Source organism: Monomorium pharaonis, chromosome 7 (genome assembly GCF_013373865.1).
Source record: "Monomorium pharaonis isolate MP-MQ-018 chromosome 7, ASM1337386v2, whole genome shotgun sequence".
NCBI classification, from domain to species: Eukaryota; Metazoa; Arthropoda; class Insecta; order Hymenoptera; family Formicidae; genus Monomorium; species Monomorium pharaonis.
The window spans coordinates 7,764,169-7,777,450 of record NC_050473.1 but is presented as its reverse complement, the minus strand read 5'-3'; the positions used below and the strand labels follow the sequence as shown (position 1 = coordinate 7,777,450).

Here is a 13,282-nt window from a genome sequence, read left to right as displayed (position 1 = left end):
TTGTAATTCAATGACGCGACGGCAGTGAGATAGGGGGGATGGGGGGTGAGGTGGCGGAGGATGTCGGTAAAATTGATTCGGAATTGATATAATCACCAAAGTTAGACTTATGGATGGAGGTGCTAAGAGGCCGGGAAACGCGGGAGAGGGGAAAGAGAAGGAAAGGAGAAAATGGAACTGAGCGAAAGAGAAGTCTCGAGCCAAACCAAACGCGAGAGGTGATAAGGGGTATGAGAGAATCTGTCCTAGGTGGATGAAACCTTTTCGTGCAAGCAGGAATCAATCGAGGGTATAGGTGGTTTGTACGAGGAGGGAGTAGGGGATGGAGAACGGCGGACGGGGCGGCAGGAAAGGCGGGGAAAGATGGCATTACCACGGTAAAACCGGTCGCGCGAAGGGATGATCGATCGAAGCAGGTAGCCGAAGTCACGCTTTTTGGCTTTCCGATCTACTCGTGCGGCAAATTAATTGCTTTTAGAACCGCCAACGACTGATGGCTGACAGGTACTACAGGTGTTTCTAAAGAGATGCCGCCTGCTTTCCCATCCTCGTCTCCCCCTTGCTCTAAAGTACACATTTTTACGTAGGTAATCATTCCTCGTAACCACTTCGGGGATATAAAGATTTACGACATCTAACGAGGTAATTTTAGTCGAATGAGAAACGTGCCACTCGTCGGAAACAAAGAAAAAAATAAGCACCGATGCGATTACGCTTCAACCAGCATACTCATTGCGTTAGTGGAAAAATATGATGCAAGTTGATACAGCGTGAGTGATGTATTTCACCTCGTAATCTCGTTTCGCAGAAAAATATTCCGCGAAGACAGAAAGACGCGTAAAGATAACGTGGAACTGCGCCATGTATATGTTGTTGCCACAATATGAGAATTGTGACAATTTCTTCACGACTATAGATACATAATCCTGCTCGTTTCAAATTTTACGGCAATAAAAATGTTACTCATAACTTAAACAAACAAAAGATAACGAAAAGATGGTAGAGTTCTTCTCACCTCGTTAAAGAGAACGTCACAATATCTTTCTTATCAATGAACACATTCTGACGCAGGAATCAATTCAGAACAAATTGATTCACAATAATTGCTTTCGTCAGAATAAAAATGTTGGAAAGTACTCTCTAATTTATATTAGGCTTGAAGCTCGCAAGAAATGAATGCTCGTTTCTGAATTTAATTAATATGCCTCGCTAGGGCGCTTATGAGAATAATAGAGCCTCATTAAAAATCACAAAAGAACGGGAGTTCTTACTACACATTATCAAAGCAATCAACAGTCCGACGACGTGATCGTTATTGCCGCCAGAAATTCCGAGACCGCCGACATTAAAAATCCATTAAGCGTAATGATGAGAGATCTTGTATCCGCAAATCGATGACTTTTTAACCAAGGCACGTTTGCGGAAGCCGTATCGGAAGCGAGTTTTTAAGATTACAGTAATTTTCAGTAATGATTCTCACCGCGATGGGCAAACGGAATGTGCCGGATCATCTGTTCTTCATTTCTTCGTGAAAAGGCTCACCAATGTTCGATATCTTTCAAGCCGCAAGAAGAATTGAAAGCAATTTACCAAGATACCCGCGAGTTAAATTGCTGACCTTAGATAACAGTTAGATGAGTAGACATATTTTTCGCAATCTTCTTTTCTTCGGAATTAATTGCAGTACGTCGATAAAAACCGAAAATAAACAATATAAACGTATCAAACTGCATTATATTTAATTGTCGTCGATATTACTTTTGCAAAATTACGTATTTACAAGTAACAGATACGGCAAAAGAAATAATAAAATATGCAGAAAAAAGATTAAAGAATAAAGACATATAAATTTAATAAATAAATATGAGATAGATGGCAATTAAAAAAAATACCAAGAAATAATAACAATATGTTGAATACATATGCTAAATACACACTTGCTGTTATGCATTTTTTGCAGTTAATCTTGTTGAATTTTTTTGTCAATGAATGCAGTTTAAATTGCATCTGACATGGAATTTATCACGCAGACTACTTTCTGTGCGAAACGATCCGGCGTACTGCGCACGACAAATGGAAACTCTGCCAACGGCTGACTGCAGGTAAGTACAGTAAAATATGCAGAGTCCTTAAGCGCGGATACTCCGCCGGAAGATATTTCGGGTCCATATCACCCGCCCAAAGCGTATGTAAAAGAGTTAGATGCCATTCTCATTGAAAATTGCACGATGCGAAACGAGCTCGAGAGATGATGACGGCCATTAAACTTCCCCGGGTTAAAACTGTCAGGAGCAGTAGCAATTTCGGCGGTGTCGAATCGCGAGTCGCAGAAATCGCGCAAATGCAACGCCTGCAAGGATCACCGCCGACTACCATTTATTAATTAAGCGAAATAGCTTTGCCGAGTTAACCCGTTTCGTACGTAGATTATACTTAAGTTTGATTCATTTCGTTAATATATCGTCTCAACGTCTCACGGGAATAGAAGCTCTCTCTCAATGCGAAGAGATATTGATCGAGTATCTGCTTATAACATAAGAAAATAATTAATAATAATTGCTATATATACACTTTTATCTTATGACAGTCATGTTGTAAAAAAAAAACAGTATAACAATAGAAACAAGAACTAACTTCTTCATTCATTCCTGAGCACCGTTTTAGAATGCACTTTTATTCTGCATATTTAAACCAGCTACGTGGCAAAATTAAATTTTGAAATCTCTTATTTTAACGTTAAAATAAAAAAATGTAACTCTAGAGTGCTACTTACACTTCTCTGACGTTAAATTCTAACATCAAATACTCTGGGTGAAAATTTATCCACATAATTAAAAACTCTTTTTTTACTTTTAAAAATTTTTTTAATTTCTAGGTTGCAAGATGTTAAAATAACAATCGTTTTAAACATAAGGATAATGATAAGATTGCCTATGCGATCTACAGCGGATCCGAATTTTTTTTTTCTGTGAATTTAATATTTTCAGCTTGTATGAACTGCATGCTGACATTTTATCATTGTTGAAACATAGTTACTAACTAGTTATCTATGCTAAGTAACTAGATATCGATGCTCAAAAGTATCTACAAGTCTTCCCCTTTCCCCCAAAAAAACTAAATTATTTATTGCGAAAAATAATTATTTTTTACCTCGGCCAGGATTCGAACTTAGATCTCCCTACATTTCGTGAAGGCGTCTTCTCAATTCGACTATTGAGATATACATATAATATTATTCTTCGTATTATTATTATTATTATTATAAATATTATTTTAGATATTATTTTATAATATCAACATTTTAATAACAAAAATTGTACTAAATTTGAATTAATATCTAGGCGAAAATCACTCTAGGATTAAGAAAAGATTTATTCAATTTCTTGCATTATTCAATTGTTTGCAAAACAGATTATCACATTTCTGAATTTTGGCGATTCCGACGTATTTAATTTCTCGTTTATAAATACATTTACGATATCCAATTGTTCCGCGAGAGACTTTTTACAGATTTTTCACAGCGAAGTGAGCAAACTCGAAGCAATCCAAATAATTGCAGTATTTTCTAGAAATGTAACAGATCGGGCCAACTTAACAAGATTTGGATACGTAAGTTAGAATCTAGATGAGATCAGATTAAATTTACCTATTCACCTAGTGGCATTGGTAAGGCGAGAAGAGTGGGCGGGCAAACGTAGGAGTTTATGCGAACTAGGCGACTGGAAACGTCGGGCCATCGTGGTTAACTTGGCGTAAATTCAGACGGTCACGAACCTCCCACATAGTTCAGCTTCAGTGCCGGACTGGCATTATTACCAGCCACGAAAATACGTGCTAGTGATATAGATTACCGATATCGATGTGATTTGATAAGCCGCGGCCAAGATGGTTTACACTCGACAGTATTTGAGACTGTAGAACTTTCCCCGATTTGCAGCACGATAGCTGTTGTAATAAATTTTTTTGTAATGATAACAATAAAGAAATATATATCTGATATGCAATTAAATTGTAATTCTAATTTGTGCAATTTTATTTGAATGTTTTGTATGTTTTGAATTTAATTGCCATGAAAGCAAAAATGTAACTTTGATTAAAATTATTTTTCTTCTTCCTAATGCAAATAATTAATTTAGATTATGTTCATTATTAATGTGGTATCAATATCGGTACTAATTAATGCGTTTGCATTAATAAGAGATTAATTTACCACTTTATCTTTAATACAGACTTTATCCTTACTTGAAATGAGGTCATACAATGTTTAGATAGATTTAATTAAATATAAGTAAATTGAGAAATAAAATTTGCTTCTCAAATAATTTTTTAAAATTGCCCAGTTTTTTCAAAATTTCAATGTTTTTTTCGACCAACACAATTATTACTTGATTTAAATATTATCAAGTAAATGTGAGCAGTTTTGAAAGGCAGAATAAAAATATCAGAGCAAAGTATTAAGCAGAATAGGTTTACGTTAAAATCTCTAGCTTTTGTTGTTCCTGCCAAATGAGTTTCGTAATCAAATCGGCCGAAAGTTGATATTGGAGAAGCAGTTTGCTAGTTATAGACGCTCGCTTTACAAATTGCATTCTTTCTGTGAGAAACTAATACCATGCCGGGCTATAATCTCGGACCTTAGAAGGAACCATGGAAAGCGCAAAATTAAAGTAATCTCCGTACGTACATCGGTCGTTTGTACCAAACATGCGCTTTATTTGTTAAAGCTGCCAGCTAGCAAGAGCCGCCGCGCCGGTTTAATACATTCAATTTTCAAAAGTCCCCTCAGGTTGCTTAGACTCCAACCGCTTCTTTTTTTAATTCCTTCGCTGTATTATCTAGTCCGGCGCTCGCATTTGATTATACTCCACTACGAAAACACCTCCCGACCTTCCCTCTCATTTCTTCGATAATTCGAGGTTCGCATGCGGTGAGCATACGAATTAAACCGTAAAGCTAAAACCCGGAATAACGAGAATAAGATGGTGGCAATTTCGCGGGTGGCTAATTGGTTCGCGACGATGCCGACTTTCTATTCTGTTCTGCAAGTTTTTATGCGGTAACGATGCAATATAGCATGATAGATAAGGTCGAGTAATAGAGTCCCGCGCACGTGCCAAACGTTGTAATAGTTTTGATTAAAGAGCGGTGAATCGGAATTTACGAAAATTGAATATAACTTTAAATGGAAGTTACGACTGCGCACACAAGCGCGCACACATGTAGGAATGAAATTTTCGCCCGAGCGAGAAGTTTTTCGGGCACTTCAACTTTCCCATATTTACAGACACGAAAGTTGGACCGAAGTTCCAATGCCCAAAACTCTCGACGACATTATTTTAGGTATTACAGTTAGATAGTGCCTCAATGCCGCAACGAAAGACTTTTAATTTAAACTTTTGCATATTGGGCAATATAAAGAGCACGAAATCCTTTTTTCATTTTTACAAATTTCATCGTTGCTGTCTTCGATTTTTTTTTCATTCTTTTTTTTTATATTATTTTTTTAATAACAGAAACCCAATTTTCAATAACACGCGGGCGTTCGCCATATTTCGCCCCGTGTGCCTCGGTAATTCAAGTTTTTAATAACATTCTGCCCCAGCCACTTCGAAGAACTTTAACTTTTCAAGTGTAGAACGTGTCTGAGCATTAAACACGTATTACAGCGCGGAAACACCAAGAAGAAGCATAAATTCATCGTTTACCGCAATTTTATCCGTCAGAGAGTCTCCCGTTTCTGATATATTCGCGGAGATATGACGCACCCATAGTATCACGGGGCCGATACGCGTGCATAATACACGAGATATATATGCGGTGACAATCGTTAACGATCGAGATCTTCATCGCACAGAGCGACAGTTGAAAGATCCTCATTTGTCCGCGCCACGGCCTCGCCGAATCCTCACCCGCGTTACCGCGGCGTATATCCGAAGCGGAATATTCGACCGAGGAATATCGAGCAGCAGCCGCACGATATCCCTCCTTTGACGTGCTCGGAGCGCGGTTTTCGTGAATAATTTGAAAATTATGCAATACCTTTTTACTTCCTTCTCGTTCATATATCTTCGGCTGCTCCTCTACCGCCCTCCGTGAACCAGCATCCGGATGCCGGTTGAGGGGAAAGAGGTAAAACGAGTGCGAAGACAGAGATACTGCTTGAGAATACTGCCTCATCGCGCATGAGCGGACTGTATGATTAAATATGATGTATCGTGTATGCGCTACTTCCCGTAAGAGTACGTAAGATACTTAGGGCTGATTAGGTTCCTGGCGCAGAAATTTGACGTGCATATTGAAGGCGTTGATGCATGCTTTAGTTACAGAATGCTTGTTTACTGCAGTAAAGCGAACTTCCTCGAGAGTCGAGTGTTAAGTTTCTTATCGGGGCACAGTCAGCTGTTACAGATTCTGCAACTCGTTATGGGGCGTCATGATCTAAGTACGTAACTATATGCTTATTAAAATTTCCACTAAATTTGTCACATTACGTTCGACCCAAAAAATTCTTGGTGTATGCAAATGTGACAACAGCTTTTTAAAGATTTATTCGTGCAATAATTTCATTACACATAATAGACTCTCTCTCTTTCTCTCCCTCACGGGAGGGAAAATATAATTAATTAAATGCAGTACCTTTTATCTGTTACAAGCTATGATATTGCTTCATAATTCAAGCGCACTTAAAGAGCTAATAATCTATAAGGATATATAAGGATTAGTGATATATTTGTGGAAAGACGAACTTCGGCGCACATCTGCTTCATCCTGTCAAGATCCAACAACAAGACGAGGTTACTCGCTAATTACTCGCTTTGAAACTGATTATTGAGGACATCGCACAAACGGTGCGATATATGTACATTCCCTTTAACTTGGGATATGTTATGAGAAACCACCCTGAGGGTTTCCTCGATTCAACGTAATCGGTGAATTCAAATCAAACATTGTATAGGATAACCAGTGAACAGGATACATGCTCCGACAAGCATATACTGCACAATCATAAAGCAATATAATGTAATGCAATCTCTTACTTAAGTTTGTCAAGTATTATTTATTATTTTTTGATTATTCATTACTGGCAACAATAAATTTTAACTCTATTTTTAGTTGATTATTTGTTTAGATAAAATAACAGATATCACAATCGTTTAAATAAATTAATAAACTGACGGTAACGTTGTATTAAATATTGAATAAATATATAATATAATAATGCAATAATAATAAAAAATAAAATTACTTCTATCAAAATTCAGTAAAAGCAAGGTGCGCTCTGTACGATTGTACTAATATTATTCATAGATGATTTGTAACAAACACGAACAACGGAATTATACATTTGTTTGTTGTCAACGAAATTTTAAGGCCAATATTTATTTAGCACTCAAAACGAGCAACTGTTAATAATTAATTATTAAAATTCATCGATATCTCACATACGAGTGTTAATTATTGTAAAAAGTTATTTATCTTATAATTTATTTGTAATTAAACTTTGTAATTGTAACTTTGTTATTGTAAAATTTAATTGCAAAATTTATTGCTCAAAAAAACGCACCACTCTATTAAACGTAGTGTATTTAACAAATATAAAGAAAAAAATATGAAAAAAAATCTACTTTTTTCTCTTAAAAAATTCGTGTAAAAAACTGAAGGTATTACATTTTGTTTGCATGTTTCAAAATAGATTCGTAATATATGTTTCAATATTCATGATAGCAAACATTATTTGCTAAATAATGTGCTAGCGATAAAATCCGCACGTCAGCGCAAATATTTCAAGTTATCTGACACTCTGTTAATAATGTTATGTAAGCAGTAATAATCAATTACAAAAAAGTTTAAATATGTTTATAAATTAATGTAGCATATCAATTTATTTTCTACAATACTTAAAATCCGATAACGCATTTACACGATCCAAATGCATTATAAATATTTGATATAATTATTTACTACTTATTTACTTTGATATAAATATCTATTACTTATTGCACGGACACATTATTTATTACTAATACATCAGAAAGAAGATAACTATTAGTTAAATATATGAGATGCGTATTTCTGCAAAATAATTATTGGATGAAACGAAGCGAGCATTATTGAGTTTTCCGCTATCAGCATACTCGAAGGATGTTTGGGAAAATTCCTTAAATAAGATTTTCTTGAAACGTATAATTCCTCGAGAAATAAATATCGTAGCTCACGAATAAAAACTGAAAATCATGAAATATTTTGCGGTAAATATATTTTCACGAATTTACGAACAGCATCATCAAATATAGATTCGTAATATAATATTTATTAAATTTTTCTAGTAAACCGAGTAAAAACTTATGTAAGGATGTAAGTATCTAGTAAACCAAGATTGCAGAAGAGTTACAGTGAATTTCAGTTTTTACGAATTCCGGTTTTTACGACAGCCCGTACTAAGTAAGAGATTCGCCCACAAGATTAATCCAATTTACTTATGGAATACGGATTTTGGTATTGCTCGTAAATGGAGCCGAATCGAATATATAGTCGAATAGGATCTGCGTGATCGCTCGACTTGACTACAAAGATCATCTGAGCTTTGTCTGACGCATCAATTTCCAGTCTCATCAAACTAGTTCCGCGCAAACTTCCCCCGACTCGGGTGAGCGACTTAGCAAATGGTGAAATGTAGAATTCTTATACAAGTCTCTCTCTCTTTCTCTCTCTCTCTCTCTCTCTTTTTCTCTCTGCGCTTAGGTATTCCGTTACGAAAACGTCGATATATTCCTTCAAAGGGTTTCTAAACAATGTCTTACCGTGTCTTATTGTAAGCTAAGATGCACCAGTGACTTCGTTATCGGCGTCCGCTGTGTGTTCATATTCATTTCACAGAAGGTGGAGTAGGTAATATCACGAAAACTAAAGTACACATCCTTGTTACACAATGTGCGTTACTATGTATCACAAAGCGTGAAACATGTATACTTGTAGATAAGAGAACATGGCGCAAACTAAACTCATTCCCGACGGAATATGTGCGTGAATTTGTAATCACACGGGGTAAGGGTAATAAACTTAGAAATTGAACTAATACTATTTGATACAACAGTTTGCTATTTTGCAATATCAAAAGAGAATAGCAATTTTCTATCGTGTTACTTGAAATTTCGTCGGATTGTACCCCATTAAATTTAAATATTATATCAAATACTAACTTTAGCACAAATAAAAATTAAATACATCAGTGTCCATGTAAGAAAAACTAAAAAAAAAATTATTTTTTTGTTGTTCTAATTTCTAATTTAAATACATAAATTGCACGATGTGTGTTTTTTACTAAAATAACCATTACCTCGTAATGTTAACCGCCTGAAAGTTCATTAATCGCACGAACTAATTGTCCACAGAGAACGATTGCGTTTTCCCTTGGTACTTGTCGCATTGCGTTTCAAAGGATAATAACGCGACGATACACGTCTGTTCAAGTACCACGAATGGTAGTAAGGTGACCGCACAATACTCGCACATTGCAATAAACGAGCGTCGAATACTGTGCGCCAGTCAACTCGTCCTCGTTGTAAAATATTTAATTCACAAGATAAACACGATATGCTTACATTTCACATCAAATTAAATTAATAATCTATGTAATCGCTTGTCAATGTAATAATTATTAAAGATTTACTATTTGCGATGTATCAATTAGAAAAAAAACATAAATTAATATATTTATGTATTGATTAAATAATAACTGATTAAAAACTGATTAAATAAAAAGTCTACGAAAATATAAAAGAGCACCTTTGTATTAATTTAATTGCTTGAATATTATTTCTATGTCAAATGTATAGTCTACTTAGTTTACCATTATTAAAAGATTGATTTTATTCAGAAATATACGTGTGTGAAGTTAGCATCTCAAAGTTTAGCATCTCATAAAAATACTGCAGAATTACTTGCATCCAGCATAGTTCTACAGTTCTTGATAGGTTTCAACAATAGTTCCGTTGAATTACCTATTTTAATTAAATTTTTATAAATGAGATGCTAACTTCCAAAATCACATAATAGCATCTCACCGTATTTCGAATATACGACCACAGAGAAGACTAAATCTATAGAGTTCTATCGTTTAGAGACGTCCTATCAATAGTTCTGACGATTAAATTAATAAAAAAAAATTTTTTTGTTACAAAACATACGTATATATGTGTATACGTATGCGCACGTAGATTTGGTGTCAAGAACTGTAGAACTATGCTAGATGCAAGTAATTCTGCAGTATTTTTATGAGATGCTAACTTCACACACGTCAAAAATATAAAATTAATAATATTCAAAAATATAAAAAATATAAAAAGTAGAGAGAAAATCTAGAATGGGACACGTTAGCATACTTGGAAGTAATGAAGTCAGAATATGTAAATAAAATGTTTAACGTAACTGCAGCAACAAGAACTTCTTGAAATTGGGACGAATACGGCAACAGCTTCTTATACAGAGCCTTAATGAACTTAAGAACAAGATCCTGACAATCTACTTGTTGAAAAGTTTAAATAGATGACGATTTTTTGGGGGGACTCGTAGAATCAAGTTGTTAAAATTATCTCGTGCAGAAGAAATCTCACAAACGACAATAAAATAAACAAAATGTAAAATTAACTAAAATATTGAATTAAAATTAATAGGTAAATCAAAAAGTAAGAGATAAATTCGGATGTAGGACAGAAAATTATCAGATAATTAGAAAAAAATTATGCGGTATGTCCAAACTTTTTTTTGTGGTGGGAGTGCTATGTTTGCTGACGTAAAATATACAATATAATAAAATTTGTGGAAAAAATTTACAATTATTTTGATACGATAATAAAATAAATATTTCAATCCCGTGACTTTTGTTAAGAAAGAACTGCCTCTTTTTCAAAGCGATCGATCCAATCGCACACTTTTTAATGAGCGTGATAGAGGAGGTCGCTGTCGTGACCGAATCCGACAATTGACGTACCACTACGTCGTGTCATTCTTTCTATTTTGCAATCACGCGCCTTCTACCTGGGATCCAGCATTAGCAAGACAATACACGCGTACACCTCTGCTCCTCCCCTCGCGCTGTTTATCATGTACGACACGTCGAGATGAATGTGCTCATGGATCCCATAATCTCCGATTGTCGTGGCAGCTATTGTGCGGATTATGCATGATCTTCTATCACGTAGGAGAATTTCGGAAACATGGCTTGCGGAAACCTGCGAAACGACTATCGAGCATTATATCGATATCGCTGTTATCTTTAAAGGACACGTACAAAAGTATCGCGCGTACGAATTTTTGCGGGCGACACTACATTCCTGCATCCTGTGATAAAAAATTATTGATAAATCCTGTAATTCATCAATAATAATAAAATTTTATTTTTTTAAGTCATAGACAAAACGCGGGTCGCAAAATGCGACGTGTTTAAAATTGGAAATAAAGTAAACAAATCCATTTTACATAAGCGCAAATAGACGTAAAAAATATTCTACGCTATTTTGGTGCAAAATAAATAAAAGTACGTTCCGTTATATTACATTAATTTGAGGAAGCATTTAACTTCGAGTCAGAGTTTACGAAATTTCGTGGAATTGTGCATCTCACGTTTTTATATGCAGATTATATTAGCCATAATTCTTCACGGACGTGCGAGCACAAATGCTGTTTATGGTTGCTATGACGAATGTTCTACTAAATCCCTCGTAACATGTGCGCAAAAGAATTTTACGACGTAAACATCGTTGATTGAAATTTTTGTCATGCTACAAAATTATTTCTAATCGGATTACTCGTTGATTCGCACAATCAAATGTCAATGTTAAAAATGTTCAAAATAGAAATCGCTTAGAAATATTTACATAAAGTATTTAAATAAAATTCTACATGAGGATTCTACGCTATGTAAAATTCTCTAAATTCCCGTACAACCAAAATAAAATGTTACATTTCTCTCTTTGCTTTGCTGTATTTATCCCCTCTGAGACGCTATTAATTTTTTTGCAAGTCAAAACGTTATATAAATCAGGCGGCTTTTTATTTATTCCGCTCATCGTTTGCGGCATTCAAACGTGCTGAGGGTACCGCTGACACTTAGAAATGGAGTGTCGGGGCAACCACTGACGACACAATGTGAAATTTATTGGCCGCGTGTGCAGATTCTTCAAAGAGAAATGTATTGGATATAAAATTTGCCCGTACATCACGATACATAGCGAACTGTTGGAATTATTGAAGTCTTGTTCTGAACATCCCGGACGCAACGTTATACAAAAAAGGGGTGATTCGTAGATTTGCAGAGACGCGTGACGCATTTCTTATTTTTATGTATCTAAAATGTTTCATACCGTGCAACAAGGAGAAAAAATTATTACAATCCCAATAAATGTAATCCACACTAATTTATTCCTTCTCCAAATTCACGTTAATTATAAGGCACGGGAGAGTGTAAAATTTATTCCATATTAAATTTGTAATATAGTAACGTGGCTTTTGTATAACTTTTAACACATATAGTGCATTAATTTCCTTTGCATTATTAATAATTGCATGCAAATAGATAAATTAAATGTTTGTTGCGATATTCGAAGGCAAAAATTCATCAATGTTTACGTTAATGACACCTTTTATCACAGCGGTTTCAATGCATATTCATAATTGAGTTGAGTCACATCCTCGTAACTCGTCACTCGGTTAATCAGCATTCGTTGATTACTATTTACTTTATTCCAGTATCGTCGGCGTTATTTGAATTTTCCTAAAAAGCGACGCGGAATAATGAAACTTCCAATCGAGTTTCTGGCTGTCGGATGTCTAACGATCCTTTTCTTCTATCAGGATCCTAACTTTACCAATCGTGTTCGAAAGACACTATAGCGAAACAAAGTTCAGCTCGCCCCCTTTAATCACGAAACTTTCGGAATTGTTTACCTTTTATTATCTTCAGTTTATTTCATTATTCAGTCTATGTGCTAGAGAGAACGTTGTACGCGCAGCATACTGTCACGGTAAAATACAACAAGGTTAACGGATACGTTAAAGTACAGCGAGAATAAATTAGCCGTACGCGCTTGCATAAGTTTATTAATTTTTAACGGAACTGTATAGGATTGGACGAAAGAATATTCCACACATACTTCTAAAAATAATAGAAAATTAATAGCTAAAAAGAGAGGAAAAAAACTGCGTGTAACTTCAGTCGGATTCGTTTCGAAGCTGAAATAATTTTGTACTTGATTAAATGTCCACAAACGTCAGAGATTGTCAT

At 35.1% G+C, this 13,282-nt stretch overlaps 1 protein-coding gene across 5 annotated transcripts in view; it reads right to left on the bottom strand.

Annotated features, from left to right (window-relative positions):
• Positions 1-13,282, bottom strand: part of LOC105840067 (dopamine D2-like receptor) — a 228,577-nt gene that overhangs the window by 32,232 nt on the left and 183,063 nt on the right. The window lies entirely within an intron of this gene.